Source organism: Martes martes (assembly GCF_963455335.1).
Source record: "Martes martes genome assembly, chromosome: 8".
Lineage (NCBI taxonomy): Eukaryota > Metazoa > Chordata > Mammalia > Carnivora > Mustelidae > Martes > Martes martes.
The window spans coordinates 34,283,023-34,304,890 of record NC_137895.1 but is presented as its reverse complement, the minus strand read 5'-3'; positions in this window follow the sequence as shown (position 1 = coordinate 34,304,890).

Sequence of the window (21,868 nt, the reverse complement as noted above, 5' to 3'; positions counted from 1 at the left end):
TAAAACAGCAACAGGATATTACTTTAAAGCAACAATTTGGGAATAATAAATTCTAACAAGAAAGAATGGATACAATAGGGAAAACTATCAAAAATAATTGAAGAAAATATCCCAGACTTAAGAATATTGCAAGTCTAAAGAGTTTAACGGTCCATACAGTGCCAAGAAGGGTGAATAAAAGATAGATCATAATGAAATTTCAGTATATAAAGAAAACATAGAGAATCCTATAAGCTATCAAAAAGAGAAAAAAGAAAATGCTGACTATAAAGGAATGAGAATCAAATTGACATTATACTTCTCAGTAGAATACCAGATGGTTGAGGACATCAGAACAAAGGGAAAATGAGTTTTGAACCAGATAGTCTGTTCAGTATAACTATCAAGTTAGGACATGAAAACAAATTTTTTCCTGACAAATAATGTACTTAATCTCATTTTCAGATAAAATAATGCACCAAAACAAGAAATTAAAAATCAGTGGTTACCTTCCCCCTACCAAAAAATAAGCAAAACCCATTTAAGGAAAAAACATTAAAATTCCAAGATGACAGTTTTGCAGTCCAAATTAGAACAGATATTGGGTGGGATCAAAGAATAGTGTCTTCATAAAAATAATAGAATAGGTCAAGCAATCAATAGTGTCAAAAGATACTGTTTTTGAAATATAAATTTCACTACCATATAAATTAAAATGTGTTAAAGATTTCATTTTCTCATTAGCTAATGAAGTAAATAAGACGTTATAGCCAGTTCAAAGAATACATAATATATAGGCAACCAAGAATGCTAAGTAAATTTTTCAGAATGTAGAACTTCAATATCCATAAGGCAATAGTCGATTTCACTCCACCTGACAGAATCCATTTATATTCTTACGGACATAAATGATTTACTTTTTAATCAATTTTCTACAACTTGAAGCAGTAAAAGACATCAAAGACAACGGAAGGCATAGTTAACCCAGCAAGGGGCTTAGACAGAAGTCCAAACCTGTCTCTGTTGAATTGTTATAAAACCATCTTGCCCCCATCAATGTGCCCAGCACAATGTGATGCTCCGCCTGGCCTGGTCTGATCTGCATGCCAATTCTGGACCTAGAGTTTAAGATAAAGCAACTAAATCATCACAAACTGATTTTGGATGTAGCTTATTACCTACAGAAAACTTGGGATGCTAGCACCCAGAGTGAAAACATATTAGTCAGTAAAAAGGAGATGTCCAACAGGCAGATGGATACAGTCTTTCTTCTGTCTGTAGGAATGACAACTCTATGCTTGTATGTATGCCTGTGTCCTGGGAAACGCAGAGGGCTGACAATAATCAAATGATAGTTTTATATACAGAAGAATATTGAATTTTTGTTCTCAGAAACACTGCGTTATTGTAATTTCAATGTATGAATGGCAAAGTGAGTAACTCTCAAGGACTTCACTGATTACTTGCAGGAAATTATTGCTTGTACCTAAAAATAAAGGGCAATGGGATAATATATCATTTGACTATAAGAACTAAATAAGAAAATAGGTTCTCTCTCTCTCTCTCTCTCTCTTTCTTTTTAATTAGTCTTCATGCCTAACACCTCACAACCCTAAGATCAAGACCTGAGCTGAGATCAAGAGTCAGATGTTTAACTGACTGAGCCACCCAGGGGTCCTGAGAATAGTCATTTCCATCAGCTCTTCACCATGATGCAGATACTTCAACTCCACAGTTAGCAACATTTGGCCTATAATAATAATATACTTACCATGACACAGGACATATTGCAAAAAGTTAATCTAACTTCCCTTTCTGGTACACTACTTCCCACAACTCTCGGGCTCTCACATACGAAAGATTTCATCACCTCTTAAAAATTCTGTTCCTGGGACACCTGGGTGGCTCAGTCAGTTAGGCATCTGCCTTCAGCTCAGGTCATGACCCCAGAGTCCTGGGACTGAGTCCCACATCAGTCTCCTTGCTCAGTGGGGAGTCTGCTTCTCCATCTGCCTGCCGTTCCCCCTACATGTGTGCAATCTCTCCGACAAATAAATCAAATCTTTTAAAAAAATAAATAAATAAAAAATAAGAACTCTGTTCTTCGTGCCTTTATGTTCTTATGCTTTCTTTTGTTTACACGGCTGTTTTCTGTCTTCCAGCCTTCTCAATCAGGCAAATTGATAATCACCCTTCATAACTAAGTATGTGCTACTTCTTCTTGGGAATTTTCCCAGATAAGACTAGGTAAGTTTAGATACCTACAGAGGGGACTCACAAGGCACAATTATTATTAATTGTGTTATTGTATTTTGTATATTGTATATTGTATTGTATTGTATTATTGATTGTACCTGGTATACTTCCTCTCCCAAATTTGCACTTTTCAATGGCAGGGACTGTGTTTTATTCATAGCATGATATATAGAACATAGTAGTAATTCATAAATACCATATTTCATTAACTCTAAAATGTCATCTGACATAAGATGTACCATTATATTACATATCACTAAGAAAGAAAATAATAACTCTAGCAATTAGAATTCTTATTTTATACTTCTTTATAGTCTTTATCACATATTCCTGAAACATCTTTGAATCAAGTCTGACTTTTCAGAATCATTTCTCAACTCAGATAGATTGGTATCTATTTTTTCCATACAATATCAGCCTCTATGCTCTATGACCTCTATGACCAACATCCATGATGCAGCATTTTTTTAAAGGGTTCGCAACAATTATTCAGAATTTTCTTTCAAACTGTGGACATGCATACTGCATGTTTTCCTACTGGGGTTTCTTGATCTTAATAGATCAAGGACTTTCATGCCACCTTCAAACAGTACTTAAACGTTTATTTTTTTTTAAAGATTTTATTTATTTATTTGACAGAGAGATAGACACAGCGAGAGAGGGAACACAAGCAGGGGGAGTGGGAGAGGGAGAAGCAGGCCTCCCAATGAGCAGGGATCCCGATGCCAGGGCTCGATCCCAGGACCCTGGGATCATGACCAGAGCCAAAGACAGACACTTAATGACTGAGCCTCCCAGGCACCCCACTTAAATGTTTATTGATGAAAATATCAATTGTTTACAGTTGTCCTGTTGTATTACCAAGAATAACCACAATAGCACATTCATTAGGCTTAAGTATGTTCAAAACGACTAAGTAAAATAACACTTATATTCTAGATTCATTTCTTTTTTCTGACATATTATAACAAAAACTATTTAACCTACAAAAAGTTGAAAGATGTTGAAAAACAGAAAAGTGAAAGATGGGTATAGGTATACCTATATACCTAGTACCAGGTAATACTTTATTATACTTCCTTCATCACATACCCGCCCAATTCATCTTTCTATCCGTCAGCCTATGTTATTTTTGATGCACTACAAAGTTAGTAACAGACATCAGTACACTCCCTTTTAAGACTTCAGGGCGAATGTAATTACCTAGACTTTGAGCTTTGTTTCTTTGGAGATAAAATTTATAAGCAATGAAATGCATAAATACTTAGTGTACCATTCAATGAGTTCTCACAAATGCATATACTTGTATGATTCAATCAATTTATGAAATATTACCGCACCCCACAAAGTCCTCTCATGTCTCTGAGCAGTAAATCAATACTGCACCAACTCTCCAGAGACAAATAGTATTTTGAAATTTTTTTTTTTAATTTACCTATTCTAGTCTCTCTTATAAGTGTAATCATGCAGGGGCACCTGGGCGGCACAGTCAGTTAAGTGTCTGACTTGGTTTGGGCTCAGTTCATGATCTCAAGGTCGTGGGATCCAGCCCTGTGTCAGGCTCCCTCTGGAGGGGAGTGTCTCCTTGGGATTCTGTCCCTGTCCCTCTGCTCTTCCCTCTACTCATGCATGCATGCTCTCTTTCTCTCTCTCTCAAATAAATAAATAATCTAAAGCAAATAAGTAAATAAAAAAGTGAATAAATGTAATCATGTAGTATTTATTCTTCTGTGCAACTTCTCTTTCAATGTTTTTGAGATTCATCCATGTTATTACATGTACCGATAGTTCATTCTTTTTATTGCTGAGTAACATTCAATTTATAAATAAATCACAATTTGTTTATTTATTCTCTTACTGATAGATAGCTGAAATATTTCCAGAAAATTTAGGCCATTATAAATATAAAGGGTTTACATATTCTTATAGGTACTCTGTTGTTGCTGCAGTAAATAAATAATGCTTTTAATTCTGTAGGATAAATACCTGGGATTGGAATTTCTGGGTAAATATGCATTTGGTTTTACAATAAACACACATATTTTCCAAAATAATTATAACATTTTAAACTCCCACCACCAATACAAGAGTTCCAGTTTCTCCACAATCTTGCCAACAGTCAGTGTTGTCAGTCTTTCTCATTTTAGCCATTCAGGTCATATGCAGACGTTTCTCATGGTAGTGTTAGTCTGATTTTTCATGAAGACTAAGTATATTGCACACTTTTGCATATGCTTATTGCTCATTCTTGCATGTTTTATTTGTGAAACATCTATTAAAATGTTTTGCTAATTTATATTGTTGTTCATCTTTTTATTTTTGAGCAGTTGAAGATCTTCAGGTTCCTGGGTGGCTCAGTGGGTTAAGCCTCTGCCTTCAGCTCAGGTCATGATCGCAGGGTCCTGGGATAGAGCCCCCAGTCAGGCTCCCTGCTCAGCAGGGAGTCAACTTCTCCCTTTCCCTCTGCCTGCAGCTCCCCCTGTTTATGCTCCCTCTCTCTGTGTCAAATAAATAAATAAATTCTTTTTTAAAAAATCATATTTTCTGGATACCAGTCCTTTGTCAGGTATAAATTTGGCAAATATTTCAAATTTTTTTCATATCTGTGGCTTATATATGTATTTCTTTAATGATATATTTTTAATAAACAAAAGTTTTATTTGATGAGGTCTAATTTGTCATCTTACTCTTTTATGGTAATTGTTTTTTTAATATCCTAACAAAGCTAACCTACAAATCTCCTTCCCCATGTTTTTGTGATTCATTATACGGTAAGTATTTTCAGACTATCTTGAACATTACGAATGATACATTGTAGAAGTTTTACTTTCTATATTCCTCCAAAGTTTTTTGTTTTTTTTTTTTAAGATTTTATTTATTTATTTGACAGAGAGAGACACAGTGAGAGAGAGAACACAAGCAAGGGGAGTAGGAGAGGAAAAAGCAGGCCTCCTTCCCAGCAGGGAGCCCAGTGTAGGACTCCATCCCAGGACTCTGGGACCATGACCCAAGTGGAAAGCTGATGCCTAAGGACTCCAGGTGCCCCTCCTCCAAAGTGTTTAATGTTTTGTTTTGTTCTTTTTTCTTTTTTCTTTTTTTTTAACCAGGGACTTGACTCAACTTGACCATTAAAATTGAAAATTCTTGTTTCCCTTTTAGTGGAAGATAGATTAAATCTTGGATCAATTCATTTGGCCTTTCCTGAGCTGCGTGGAGTCTTTCCCATGCAGACGTGCTTGGAGGTCAGTTGACATATTGGCAGTGTTTGTACACAGAACTTCGGTTCCTCTCTCTGACTTTCCTTTTCCTAAGATTTCACCTCTAGTTTTCAAGTAAGTTTGGCTCAAACCCTGTCCTTTTCTTCAACACAGCAAGACAGAGGGTTTTCCATTAAAGTTTTAACGAACCACATGTATAGTCTGGGACCCACCCTTCAGGTAAAAGCTATAAAAATAAAAAATTCAGCTAGTGTCATTCTCTTTTTCCAAGTATCATGTGTTTTTTCAGATTCTACCTACTTTGGTTCACTCTCCACCGGCAGGTAGTTATTGTACACATTTTCTACCAGGGTTTGTTGTTTTTATCTACAGTATTCCTGGTCCAACAGAAGCTGTGCAATCATAGCTGAACTGGAACTCGTACATTCATTTCTGACATACACTTCTATGTAATTAACTTCTTCACCAATAAAACACATTGTGATACAGCCTGATTTTTCAAAAGGATTGGTAATAATTTTCCTGTTTTCATAAATCTAATAGAAAAGACGAGGTTAACAGGATATGAACCAGTAGTGGAAAGATTGAAGTTTTTTCAGAAAGAAAAGATGTTGTGTTGTTTTGTTTCGTTTGATAAGTTTTTGCCAAATGTGTGAAAAATCAAAAAAATGACTATTCTTTGTTTTTTTCTCTCTTGAAACTGGACATATTTCACATGCCTAATAGGTTTTACGTACTTTAAAAATTTCTCAGTTATCTGAGAGATAACCACTTTGTTTAAGGCCAATGCCTTAAGAAAAAGATACCAAATGTGTCAAAAAATTATGACTGAAATACGTTTTTCTTCTCAAATACTTCTAAATACAAAATGGTTCCTTTAAGCCCTTTCATATATAAATCTGTAAATTTCTATAAACTTAACAGGAGAACAGTAGAATATTATTACAACAAAATAAGTAATATTTTGCCATAATTAGTTATTTTTCTGCCATAATTAGTTATTTTTTATTTAAGTATAGCTGACATACAATATTATATTAGTTTCAGGTGTACAACATAGAGATCTGATATGTATACACATTATGAAAGTATTGATCTGTTCTCTTAGCAATTTTGAAGTCTTTCATACAGTGTAGTTCCCGTAATCACTATCCTGTCCATTACACCTCAGAACTTCCTCATCTGGTTGCAAGTGTGTGCTCTTTAACATCTTTCAATTCCCCTACCGGTATTGATTTTATTTTTTTATTTTTTTTTAAGATTTTATTTATTTATTTGACAGACAGAGATCACAAGTAGGCAGAGAGGCAGGCTGAGCGAGAGAGGAGGAAGCAGGCTCCCCGCTGAGCAGAGAGCCCCATGCGGGACTCGATCCCAGGACTCTGGGATCATGATCTGAGCCGAAAGCAGAGGCTTTAACCCACTGAGCCACCCATGTTCCCACCGGTATTGATTTTATATACCTAATGCCAAAGCATCTGAACAGGAGTGAACCTATCAAATGTATACATCTGTATAAATTTTACCAAAAATTAGCCAAATATAGCTAAAGAAGTATCTGAATGTTTTAACATATTATGTAAAAGTTGTTTTGGATTAGTCTTTGCAGCAATTCCACCAAGCAGTCAATTTTTTTGAGTACCCAGCTGTGCAGGCAAGAATTTATACAGAGACGGGTTACTAAAAGCTTTTAAAAGTGAAGAATGATAGACACGGAGACACGGAAAAAGAGAGCACAACCATAAGAAAGAAAACCACAAGTGCCTTTTTTTTTTTTTTAAGATTAAGATTGGCATTTGGAAAGAATTAGAAAACAGGAAAGAATGTTATGAGATTAAAAAGTTTAAAAGGTAAAAAATAATGAAATGCAAATAAATGAAAACCAAATAAGAACCAGCTTTGCCACAATGAAATCAAATACAATTTACGAGGGGGAAAGAACATTACAGAACTCACTTATAACAAAGTAAAGGCCCATCACAGGGCACTTGAATGTAATGTCCAGTTGATACAAGTGCTTCGTTAAACAGCTAACTGCAGTTAAAATTGGAAAAAATAATTAGGACTAAACTGGTTAGAATATAAGTTTAAAAGATATGCACCAAATGAAAACAAAGGTAAATGGTCTATAACAAGATGAAATAAATGGTGCTTGAAATATACCCCTTCCAAAAAATACAGCTTGGAAGTTGACAGTGTAAAGATATGCTCTCACTAGAGAGAGGAAAGAATACCATTTGACATTCATTGCTTTCCAAACTTCATCTTTATTGTAACATATTTACTTCCCTGGCCTCATATATGTAACTTAAATAAAAAACAGACTCTTGTTTGTTCCTTTTTTCTATAAGAATTTGTTGTTTAGATAGATTTGGAATGAAGTTATGATAGAATGTAATTTTTTTAAGCCTATGATGTTAAAGAAGCCTTCATTCCGAATCCTAAGAGAATTGAAGAATGGAATTTTCTATCTTAAATGTATAAAAATGAATACCCTTAATCAAATAATAACATAAAAAATAATTTTAAAAAAGTGTTCCATTTTGAAAGACCTATAGAGAGATTTGGTTCACACACACACATACAAAATCTTGGCATTTATATGCTCCTAAAATTTCCAACTAACTACTGTCTACATTTGATTTATGGATCTGCCCTAGATTCCATTACCTAAGGTAGATAAACTAGGTAATAAATGATTTAGCTTCATTCTTCAGTATTTTTAGATGAGAACAATAGAGCAAAGAAAAATGATGGGGTAAAAACTTCCAAAAACAAAAATGAAAGTAACTGTATTTTTTCTAAATATTTGATCTCTCTTTTATAGTAACTGGAATGTTATCACTGTTATTGAAAATCAGAAAAAGTCTGTGCTGTAAATCGTAACTAGACTAATAGATATATTGCATGGGCAGTATATCTATGTAATATACTGTGCTGCTAAAGATGGCAAGTTCTGAGGCCAGACATCCTGAGTTCAAATCCTGTCTCCAAATGCTTCAGCAAATCACTTAACTTCCTTATGTCAAAGCTTTTTATTTATACGGTGGGGATAATGTTATCTCATAGGTTTATCGTGAAGTTCATGTGTGTGAAGTGCTTACAGCAGTGCTTCCTGTATTATTACTGCTACAATTATTTGTATATAACACACAAACAAGTGGAATTGAAATCTAAAATTGTGAATATTATAAATTATTGAGTATTTACTTATCAACCTTTTCTGGTCTTACCAGTATGTGATCTTTGAAACCAAGACAAAGAAGGATAAGGCATGTGGAGAAATACCAGAATCAAGGGGGGGGGTTGTTTTATTTTGTTTTGTTTTCAAAATACATCTGCCTAGAAGTCATATAAAACCTGCTGGATTAAAATTTCAGGATGGAGGTGAAGTTGAGAGGAGAGCTAAGTTCTGTGTGTCACCTTTTCTTTTTTTTTTTTTTTTAAGATTTCATTTATTTATTTGACACAGAGACTAGAGATCACAAGTAGGCAGAGAGGCAGGCAGAGAGAGGAAGGGAAGCAGGATCCCTGCTGAGCAGAGAGCCTGATGTGGGGCTCGATCCCAGAACCCTGGGATCATGACCTAAGCCGAAAGCAGAGGCTTTTAACCCACTGAGCCACCCAGGCGCCCCATGTGTGTCACCTTTTCATTTCCAACCTTTGAGATCCATTTTTCTAGGATATAGATTCCAGAATGACTCACCACAGAGACTGTCTGATACTAATCACTGCAACCTTCCTTTCCTGTTTCTTAACAGATAGTCCAGAAGAACAAGATTTTGCAACTTTCCTGTTAGTCTCTCCTCTAGAAAGGCAAGGAGAAGAGAAATTTAATAGCCCTTCTCTGTGTCTTTTGCTTCATCAAAGTTTCATCTACATTATAATATTTCAGAACCCTGTGACTCTTCATCTTTGACAATAACAGTAAGCATTTTTCCTTTACATTCCACTCTAGATCAAAGTAGACACTTGAGTTGCTAGCTTTAAATTTAAAAAGAATAAAAAATAAAAAAAGATTGGTGCACCTCGGTGGTGCAGTCCATTGAGCAACCAACTCTTGGCTTCAGCTCAGCTCCTGATCTCAGGGTCCTGGGATCAAGCCTGAGTCAAGCCCTGCATCAGTCTCCATGCTTAGCATGAACTTTGCTTGAGATTCTCTCTCCTTCTGCCGCTCCCACTTATGCTCTTTCTCACTTTAAAATAAATAAATATATCTTTTTTTAAAAAATCAAAAAAGAGGGGGCGCCTGGGTGGCTCAGTGGGTTAAAGCCTCTGCCTTCGGCTCAGGTCATGATCCTGGGGTCCTGGGATCGAGCCCCGCATCGGGCTCTCTGCTCTGCAGGGAGCCTGCTTCCCCCTCTCTCTCTGCCTGCCTCTCTGCCTACTTGTGATCTCTGTCTGTCAAATAAATAAATAAATAAGATCTTTAAAAAAAAATCAAAAAAGATTAGTCAGTACTTAATGATTACTGGTATGATATTTTGTGCTTGCTCTAAGAAAAGGAAAACAAAAGTTCTTAACAACAAAAAAGTTGAAAACTTGAAAATCTGTGACTAAAGATATGATTAAGAGTGGGTACATATCCATGTCATGGCAAATGGTAAGATTTCATTTTTGATGGCTGAATAATAATCCATATATATATGAATTATTATATTATATATTATATATAGTATAATATATATTATATATATTATGATATATATTATATATATACATATATATATGTATCTTCTTTATACATTCATCTGTCATTGGACATCTGGGCTCTTTCCATAGTTTGGCTATTGTGGACATTACTGTTATAAACTTTGGGCTGTAGATGTCCCTTCAGATCACTATGTTTGTTTCTTTGGGGTAAATATCTAGTAGAGCAATTGCTGGGTTGCAGTGTAGTTCTATTTTTAATTTTTTTTAAATTTTTTTTAAATTTATTTATTTGTTAGAGAGAGAGAGCGAGAGAGCACAGGCAGACAGAGTGGCAGGCAGAGGCAGAGGGAGAAGCAGGCTCCCTGCCGAGCAAGGAGCCCGATGTGGGACTCGATCCCAGGACACTAGGATCATGACCTGAGCTGAAGGCAGCCGCTTAACCAACTGAGCCACCCAGGCGTCCCTATTTTTAATTTTTTGAGGAGCCTCCATATGGTTTCCCACAGTGGCTGTACCAGCTAGCATTCCCACCAGCAGTAAGAGGGTTCCACATTGCCACCAACGTTTGTTGTTCCCTAACTTATTAATTTTAGCCATTCTGGCTGGTGTGAGGAGGTATCTTATTGTGGTTTTGATGTGAATGGAATTAGAAGGTATTATGATAAGCAAAATAAGTCAGAGAAAGCCAATGATCATATGATTTCACTCACATGAGGAATTTAAGAAAAAATAGAGGATCACAGGGGAAGAGATGGAAAAATAAAATAAGATAAAAACAGAGGGAGACAAATCATAAGAGACTCTTAACTATAGGAAGCAAACTGAAGGCTACTAGAAGGGAGGTGGGTGGGGGATGGGGTAACTGCGTGAGGGACATTAAGGAGGGCATGTGATGTAATGAGCATCGGGCATTAGATAAGATTGATGAATCACTGAACTCTACCTCTGAAACTAATAGTACACTATATGTTGATTAATTGTATTTAAATAAAATAAAATTTAAAAAAGAGTGGGTACATATGCTCTCTTCTCAAAAATGCTATTAATAATATTCAAACATGATTTTCTGTTCTAAAAATAATTCACAATAAATTTGGGTCATCCTTCTTATAAGTAACTTGTGCAACTAACTGTCAGTGTACATTGAGTATTATAGCAGGTCATCTTTTCTATGTATTTAGAAGCCTTGTTAAATGGAATCTTTAACCTTGACCAGGGATTCAGAAATTCTATTTAATATCTACTCCATGCACTGATAGGTATTACTAAGTAAAAATCCTGTGTGTTTAGATGCAAGTTATGATTTTCCCAACCTGTAGCAAGTGTATTATTGCCTGGAATGAACCATAACTAAAGTAGTGTTAGCCTCCCCTAATGTATGTAATGGTTGCCAAAATGTTAATTCCACTTGGTTCTCTGTTTATTTGGTGACTATTCGGGGTCTTATTTATGTGGTTATGTATGGGTCCTTCGTTTATTCATTCAACAAAATAATTTGTGAGCCTATTATGTACTTGGCAAAACTAAGAAGAACAACGTACAGTTCCTGTCCTCTGACTCACTGAGGAGAAAGCCTGAAAATCACTGGGAAGAATGTCTAAGCTCTATATTGTTAAAAATAATAGAAGGCAACTTTCAAAGTAGGTTTGCTTGAGGGTAGGGTTTAATTAGGAACTAAGGCCTAAATGTGGAGAGGCTTCTTTGAGTCCAACATTGTGAGATAATCTTCTCCCCTGGGTTCTAGGGGACTTCAGAAGCAACAGTCATGGGAATCTCAACAGAGTGAAGAAGGAGAGAAGTAAATGTTTCTTTTGAATAGATTGAAGAGGCACTTGGAAAGAATTTTGGTGTTAGTAAAGGAAATTTACTGAGAAAAATGCATAGATTTCATTTAACCAGTCATTTAACAAATGGTTTTAAGTGCCTGTAAAGTTTGTGAAACTACGCTAACCCTTAGGAAATGGAACAAGAGTCTGTGTTCCAAGAATTTATAGTTTAGAAGAGGAGTCAGACAAAGTGTATTTATACATTGTGATAAGTTCTGCAATAGAAGGGGAAAATAAAGAAAACTAGTAGTTCTTCAGTCTCTACCTTGTTTCTGTTGTTATTTATGCTCAGATACAGTAGTGAGTGAAGCAGGTTGGCTCCCTGCCTTCACAGCTGAGGAAGAGATACCAATCAAATAAACACACAAGTATGCAAACTGACACAGGCCACAAAGGAAAAGTACGGTGGCTCATGTGAGAGTATGAAATGGGTTAAGTGAACGAGGTTGGACATTTAGGGAAGATATTCCTGAATAAATGATGACTGAGCTGGAAAGCAAACCATCATTAAGAGTTAACTAGTAAGAGAATGGTCAAGTTTCATTCTTCTACATATAGCTGTCCAGTTTTCCCAGCACCATTTATTGAAGAGACTGTCTTTTTTCCACTGGATATTTTTTCCTGTTTTGTCAAAGATTATTTGACCATAGAGTTGAGGGTCCATATCTGGGCTCTCTACTCTGTTCCACTGGTCCATGTGTCTGTTTTTATGCCAGTACCATGCTGTCTTGGTGATCACAGCTTTGTAGTAAAGCTTGAAATCAGGTAACGTGATGCCACCAGTTTTATTTTTGTTTTTCTACACAAAGATAAACTCGAAATGGATAAAAGACCTCAATGTGAGACAGGAATCCATCAGAATCCTCGAGGAGAACATAGGGAGTAACCTCTTTGATATCAGCCACAGCAACTTCTTTCAAGATATGTCTCCAAAGGCAAAGGAAACAAAGGCAAAGATGAACTTTTGGGACTTCATCAAGATCAAAAGCTTCTGCATAGCAAAAGAAACAGTCATCAAAACAAAGAGGCAACCCACGGAATGGGAGAAGATATTTGCAAATGACAGTACAGATAAAAGGTTGATATCCAGGATCTATAAAGAACTCCTCAAACTCAACACACACAAAACAGATAATCATATTAAAAAATGGGCAGAAGATATGAACAGACACTTCTCCAATGAAGACATACAAATGGCTACCAGACACATGAAAAAATGTTCATCATCACTAGCCATCAGGGAGATTCAAATCAAAACCACATTGAGATACCACCTTATACCAGTTAGAATGGCCAAAATTAGCAAGACAGGAAACAACGTGTGTTGGAGAGGATGTGGAGAAAGGGGAACCCTCTTACACTGTTGGTGGGAATGCAAACTGGTGCAGCCACTTTGGAGAACAGTGTGGAGATTCCTCAGGAAATTAAAAATAGAGCTTCCCTATGACCCTGCAATTGCACTGCTGGATATTTACCCCAAAGATACAGATGTAGTGAAAAGAAGGGCCATCTGTACCCCAATGTTTATAGCAGCAATGGCCACGGTCGCCAAACTGTGGAAAGAACCAAGATGCCCTTCAACGGATGAATGGAAAAGGAAGATGTGGTCCATATATACTATGGAGTATTATGCCTCCATCAGAAAGGACGAATACCCAACTTTTGTAGCAACATGGACAGGACTGGAAGAGATTATGCTGAGTGAAATAAGTCAAACAGAGAAAGTCAAGTATCATATGGTTTCACTTATTGGTGGAGCATAAAAAATAATATAGAGGACAAGGGTAGATGGAGAGGAGAAGGGAGTTGAGGGAAATTGGAAGGGGAGGTGAACCATGAGAGACTATGGACTCTGAAAAACAACCTGAGGGTTTTGAAGGGGTGGAGTGGGAAGGTGGGGGAACCAGGTGGTGGGTATTAGGGAGGGCACAGATTGCATGGAGCACTGGGTGTGGTGAAAAAACAATGAATACTGTTACGCTGAAAATAAATAAAAAATTTAATTTAAAAAAAAAAAAAGAATTAACTAGTAAAGAAAGATGGCGGGGGGGGGGGGGGTAGGAGAAGCAGGACCAGCCCAAGAAAACTCTTTTAGCTCCAAGGGAGATAAGTTCCAATGGTCTGATCTAACACCTGCTAGAGCCTGAGTTCTAATCCACCATGATGGACCCAAAGTTTATGGTCATTCTCCTTCCCTTCGAAAATGAAACGTTGAAAGAGACTATAGAAAACCAATAGTGATTTATCTGGGGAGAAACCATTCCTTGCGGATTTCTATATGGAAACTTGTTTTTTTCCCCCTCTGAGCCTTATAAACCTGGTGGCAAAAATAAAAGGAAAAGCGTGGAGCCTGACAGATTTTAGGAGACCAGGTGGTCAAAAAGTAAAGTGTATTACATGGCACATGTAGAGTGAAGAGGGAAGCAATTACAGTCAAGCAAAAGCAATGCAACGTTCACAGTGAAGAGGCCAAGCGCCCACAAAGCAGCAGCAGTAACACAAGACTCAGGGATGGGCGGGGAGGGATTTCGGGGATTGATGTAGCAGGCCCTTGGACTGTGGCAACCTGATGCTAAAGAAATTGTGTTGAAATACGAAAATAAGGCAATATAAAAGCTCCAGCATTAACTGGATTAATGTTTTTATTAAGCAGTTTACAAATATTGGTTGAGTTCCACTCTCTTCCAGGTACTATTCTAGATATTAGGGATACAACAGTGAACAAAAATATAGTCTTCCTTCTATTGGAGAAGACTTATAAAAGCAAATAAATTATAGGTATGGCAGATGAAGGGTAAGTGCTCTAGGGAAAAATGTGAGATGCGGGGGCCACAAAATTCTGGGAGTGGGCAGTTAGGCATGTCCTATTGGCACTGTGGCATTTAAATAGGGGCCCAAAAGAGGGGTGTGAGAAGGGGCAAGGGTTCTTAGAGAAGTACATTCCAAGTGGAGGAAAGAAACATTCAACATCCTGACTCCTGAGCTTTTGTCTTGAGTCCGGAGATTACGTAGGTGGGTAACACGAGAGAATAATCATAATGATGATTCAGGTAGTACTTACTAAGTGCTAGGCACTGTTCTTAGAGATTTACAGAAATATACTCAAGTAACTCACTGCATCTTCACCCCAACCCTATAAGGTGTGTCATGTCTGCACTGAGCAGGGAGCCTGACATGGAGCTTGACCCCAGGACCCTGAGATCATGACCTGAGCCCAAGGCAGACCCTTAACCAACTGAGCCACCCAGGCGCCCCATCATCATCTCTATTTCATAGAGGAGAAAAGGAAGAAAAGAGAAGTTTAGCAACTTGTCCAAAGTCCCACAGTTACTGTGGGGGCATTTCTTGGATTTAAATCCAAATGTTTTGAGTCCGTGTTAGTCTCCAGTCTTTCTCACGTCACATCTCATCTGACTTGGACCCTAACCACAGCTTCTAATTCTGTCTTCTCTGCCTTCCTTTTTCATTTTTAAGGGCCTTTGTGATTATCCTGGGCCCACCTGGAAAACTCAGGATAATCTCCCTATTTTAAAGCCTGTTGATTAGCAACCTGAATTCCATCTGCAGACTTATTTCCCCTTTGCCATGTAACATCTTCACAAGTTCTGGGGTTTAGGACATCAACATTTTTGCAGGGGGCATATTTCTGCCTCCCACAGGCTCCAAATCTGTACTCTCACCACTAATGACTCAACCCTTATAAATGCGGCCAGAACATAGATGATTTCTGTTTGGGTCAGCCAGACTGTCTCATAGCCTCTACATAGTCCAGACCAGGATGATTGAAGCCAGACGAACTTGGGTTTCAGAAATATGTTTTGAGTCTAGTCATAAATTCAATAGGTACTGAGTTGAAATATAGCGGCCAGGATGCTACTCATTCCATTGGTCTGGAATTTGAATCATACGCAATTATTTAAAACACAGCTTTATTACTTCTATATTTCCAAAATGTGCAAATATTCTTCATTTTTTAAAAAAGCTGATAGTGAGTTCATTTTCCACTTCTTTAGTCTTATTGGCTTTGGTGTAACTTGTTTCTAGCAGCCTTTTCTCAATCTTTTTCTGTGCATTCATTCATTTCTTTTCTACATGAGAAACTCCAAATGTTATTCCTGTCTGTGTTCTTCAAGAAATATAACGGTAAAAAAATTGAGTGTTTATCTATCAAGATAATTTCCCCCCCAAATTGGGACCATTTACCTCTCCCTAAATATGTCCTATACTTTGTCTTATGTGTGACATTTCCTCACAGTTCTCTCATTTTCTCCAAAGCTCTGCTGGTTAATTCTACTCCCCTGTCAAGGCCTGCTTCTCCTTCTCTTACCAGCTTTTTTTTTTCTTCTTTATGAAGCCACATATTGTATTTTGTCATAATTTATTGCTACCTGTATACATTTTTATGTATTCCTTACCAATTTTATGTGTAGCAGGATGTGGATTTTGAAATAATTTCAATTAGAAATAAATGTAACTTTTAAAAAATATTTTTGTTGACTCTGTACTGTAGTTTTCAAGTTTTTCAGATATGTAAAAATTTCTTATTAGAATTTTCTAATACCCCATTACTTTCCTGAAATTAAATTCATAGATAAATAACCACTTACCTATAAAAATAATATAATGTGTGTATTTTGGCATTTGCAAAATAAAAATAAAATAATTTACAATTAAAGTTTATACCAAAACACTGCTTTCTTTCCTTATGTTAATGCTACACAGGATGGCAGTCTACATTAAATGATATATATGAAATGGCGAAAGAGTTGAGTCTATATGTAGAATAACAGTGGACTCATAACCACAGATGTTGACCTATACTGTATATATTATCTTAAATATTATTATTTGACTCATTATTATTTATTTTATGACACACAGTATGAAATACTCTTGGTAAACTCCAAAACAGAATAGTGTGTGCTTTTTCCTTGATTTTTACAATAGTTCCATTTCCACAAAATTCAGTGTAAGTTAAAATAATGAAAAAAAAAATCCTTTGTGTTTATATGTAACATATAGGGGAGGTTCTAGTCTCGAGTAATTATAAATGAGTTTTTCTTTTTTTTTTTAAAGCTTTTTTTTTTTTTTTAAGATTTTACCTGTTTATTTGACAGAGAGAGATTACAAGTAGACAGAGAGGCACACAGAGAGAGAGAGAGGAGGAAGCAGGCTCCCTGCCGAGCAGAGAGCATGATGTGGGACTCGATCCCAGGACCCTGAGATCATGACCTGAACAATGCAGAGGCTTAACCCACTGAGCCACCCAGGTGCCCTATAAATGAGTTTTTCATCTGCAAAACTGACTATGTACCTGTTTAGAAGTCATAAGGACACAATGAAGTTATGTTTTGCAGGATACTCTCCCCACCATTCCAGGACTTCTAGCTCTCTTCTCTCTTCTCTCTCTGGCCCTGAATGCTAGCAGGGAAAAGTAATAGGGACAACCAGAAACCTATTCCACAAAAGCTCTAATTCCTGTTTGGCTCTCAGCAGCTAATCTGATTTTCTGAAGATCTTATATTAAGATTAATTTTACTCTGGGAGAAGCACCCCAACAACACCATCACCATTCAGAATATAATGAAAGTATGTATGTATATATGTATGTATGTATTTGACAGAGAGAGTGAGAGAGAGGGAACAGAAGCAGGGGAGTGGGAGAGGGAAAAGCAGGCTTCCGGCTGAGCAGGGAGCCCAATGCAGGGCTCCATGCGGGGCTCGATCCCAGGACCCTGGCATCATGACCCGAGCCAAAGGCAGATGCTTAATGGCTGAGCCACCCAGGCGCCCCTGCAAATATTTCTTAGTAACCGGAAAGTGCTTGAAGACTGTCCCCTTCCTGTTCTCTAGGCACTAATTACTTAGACAATTGTTTAATGGACCAGTAAGGTCTATTTCAAAAGAAAAAGAGAGTATTCTTACGGAGGGGTAAAAAGAATGTGGGACAGAACCCCAGCACAGCGTTCCAAATTATGATTCAGTACAGAAGGGAAAGACATGGGATCTCTCTGCTGGGTTCGTGCTGACTGAATGAAACATTCATTCATTTGTTCATTTAAAGTTTAGAGGTTAAGGTTATTCTGACCTGCTGTCCAAAGGACCCAGGATATAAGACACTTGATTTTCTTCAGCCAGGCTGACCACCGAAGCTCAACTACTCTTCTAAACCACTATCTCACTTGCTAACTGCCCCAGTGAAGCAAGTGTGCCTGGAGATTTTACTGTGATGTCTGTCTGGCTACCCTTGAGTATCTGTCTCCATAATATATCAGAACGCATGTCAGCCTAAAAAGGGCTCCTTGATATCTAGCCATTTGATTACATGGGGGAGGGGGGCAATTCCCATATCTGCCTCTGGGAGGAGAGTGAAAAGCTGAGTACATTGAGTCCCTGGATGTGGGATATAACTAAGTCCTCTCTTCATAAGGATTATGAATTCTTTGAAAACCAGAGGATAATTTATCCTTATACTCCCACTGCTACCACCACAACCACCACAAAATCCTAACACACTCTGGCCAAGAGTAGATGCCAAATACATAAGTTTTTGAAACTGATTCTTTCCTAGCTTTCTCTTGCTCTCTCTCTTTTTATCATTTATTCTCCTTTGTAAAGAAATGATGCTATAGAGTGTGACTTTATAGCATTATTTCTCCCTAACATTCTGAGATTTTTCTCCATCCAAACTGTTGATAGCTTTTAAACTCATGTGCATGCATCAAACCAGCTAATAACAATTCGTGTGTATGTCCAAGTGTTACATTTTGAGCACAAATAGGTACCTTAATAAATATTTGTTGAACTGGATTTTAATTGATTACAATCATTGCTTCCATGGTTTTTTCTTCCTTCTGCATTTTTTCATATTTTGCATAACTAGACTGTTGAAAATTTGTCCCTAAGAGCCTTGCACAACACTGTATACATTGCAGGATTCAGTACTAACTCTTGAGTGAATTAACAGATGAACGACTGAATAAAGTAACTACTACATGTTAGGCAAGAGACTTAGCAAGAGACCCAAAATGACCTGCATTTATCTCTTGTTTTGTCAACTCTGAAATGACTGCTTTGATTTAATCATTACTTTAATTTTAGAACATAATACGATGAAGTTTTGAAGTTGAAATTGGAGCCTCTTTTTCATTCGTATACCTACTTGTTTTTGTAGCTGAATCAACAGAAACAAGTGCACATCTATCTTTGGATCTTCTGAGCATGGTCTCCTGTACCACAGACTATGGAAATAAATCAACACAACCAGATGACCTAGGTCAGGAGACAACACACAGACACCAGTTTCAAGTCTGTTTAGCAAATCTTTGCATCAGTGATCATCCGGCCATGGCAGTGTGGGCAATCTCGTCAGCTCTGGGGTTGCTGAAATGCTATATAAAGGAAAATATAAACCTCGTTGGATCAAAAGTAAGTAACTATGAAATAGTGAGCTCCTGATAGACCGCAAGTGTATTTAAGTACAAAAACAACATCCCACCATGTGATTACTTGAGCCAGCTGTGTGAATTTGCCTTGAGCTGAGCTAGAATTCCGCAGTGATAATTCCTCATAAGCAGAACTCTAGGTACACATCTTTTGGAGCGAGAAAAAAAAAAAAGAAAGAAAGAAAAGAAAAGAAAATTGGAGACAGGAGAGGAGGAATCTCAATACTTCGGTGTTTTTTAACAAGCAAACCAGTTGGACACAATCATACTCTAAACATGCTTGGTGAAAAGATCATCATATAAATGCTGGGAATAAATGTCAAACTGATTTGTTTGCCTGTGCTCACTTGGTTAAAAGAGCACTCAATCAGCCATAAACACTGGACAATGTTTTTTCTATCCAGAGAAATGTAAAATAGAAATTATTTGTTACAGTATAGCAATGCAGAAAAGCTAAAATATCTTTAAACTCCCCCCACCTCTATTTTTTTAAAGGGTCAGCAAATATTTATTACCCATCTAGTCTGTGCTAGGAATGTTATGTTTGCTTAGTATGTACCTCTGAAAAACTACCACTATCCTTAAAGAATTTATGTTCTGATAATAAACTCAAAAACAAAGAAAAATTATGTATGTGTATATGTGGGAGCAGGGAAAAGAGATTGATGAAGAGAGAGGGAGGGAATGAGGGATATAAAATAAAGAAATGTAATAGGCTATTATAATAAAGAGCGGTGAGGACAGAAGTTTGGTGTGAGTTTGGAGTGAGTGCTTCTTTTATTGGAACAGTTACAGACCTCTCTGAAGTGATACCTGAATTTATGTGCATTCATTCATTTACAAAACCCATGCCATGGGATAGGAATTTTTCCAGCAGCTTGGCAATATTTATGATCTCTGCCATTACTATCTTCTATTGATGATGGAGAAGAGGGGTGAGAACAAAGAAATGACCAGTAAACATAATAAATAAGTAATATGATAGAATGTGATGTATGCTATGGAAAAGTAATATAAATAAGGGGCATCAGAAGAGCTGGTAGAAAGTTGTCATTTGGATAGGAAGGTCAGGAAGCCTTATAGAGGAGACAATCTTTGATCAAGTACTTGAAAGAGGGAAAGGATCTGCTATGGGATATTTGGAATAAGAATATTTCAGGTTGAGGAAACATGGCAAAATTTGAGGGGTGCTTTGTTGAGGGGGGAAAAAAAAGGATCCACTGCTTTAAATCCTGGCTACTCAGACTGTAGGTTAAGCAGTAAGAGCATTGTCCGGGAGCCTGTTAGACGGGCAGAATCTCAGACTTCATCAGATAACTATGGAATCAAAAGCTATATTTTAATGAGTTCCTCAGGTGATTTGCATGCACATTCAAATTCCAGATCTACTTCTCCAAATCATTCCCTCAATTCTCGATTTTTTTTTTTTTAACTTAGTCTGAGAAGATTTACCGAAGTACTTTGGACCTGTTTCTTAGATGGAAGCAAATGTTAACCAATAGAATAAAAGAATCTCCCCAACAGAAACTCTTCATGGAACTTCTTATGTAAATCTGTTCTGCTTTCTCACAGTATTTTTATAATCTGGAAACAATTTGTTAAATAGTTTATGTGAAAAAAAAATAGTTATGTGGCCAGAAATCTATCACACTAATTCTATGTAATTTGATATCATGATTATATAATTATTTGTTAATTCACTGGAGAAACATTTTTAAAAAGTTTCTCTGAAACATTCTTGAAATTGATTTTTTCTCTTTTAGCTTGGAAATATGAGTGGGCTCTTTTGCATGTTTGAAATTAGAAAATGATCAAATTCATATAGGAAAAAATTTAGGGAATATATTTCTCAGGGTCTGGCAAACAATGTAACTTCTTTTCAATTTGTCCTTTTTCTCTCTTCGTATTTAATCAGTAGACATGAGTAGTAAACTTACACATTCAGAATCATTCTCCACATAGGTTTTAAGAATAAATAACAGCCTAGGGGCGCCTGGGTGGCCCAGTGGGTTAAAGCCTCTGCCTTCGGCTCAAGTCATGATCTCAGGGTCCTGGGATCGAGTCCCGCATCGGGCTCTCTGCTCAGCGGGGAGCCTGCTTCCTCCTCTCTCTGCCTGCCTCTCTGCCTACTTGTGATCTCTGTCTGTCAAATAAATAAATAAAATCTTAATAAATAAATAAATAATAGCCTATAATTGAAATAAAATATTTTAAATTAAACAAATAAATTGAAGGAAAAGGACTTAGGACTTCTTCATTATAAACATATGCATATATGTGTATTATTCTTACGTATATATTTCATATATATATACCGTGTTAAATGCAGTGATATATTCAACAAAAATAATAAACTTCAAAACTGTATATAATTATACCCACTAATTTCCACAGCTGTCAGAGTTATAGCTCACAAACCCCAAAACCACGACCAAGGAACAAAAAATATATATCAGAGAATATCTTTCTCTTAGGGTCATGGCAAAAGGGA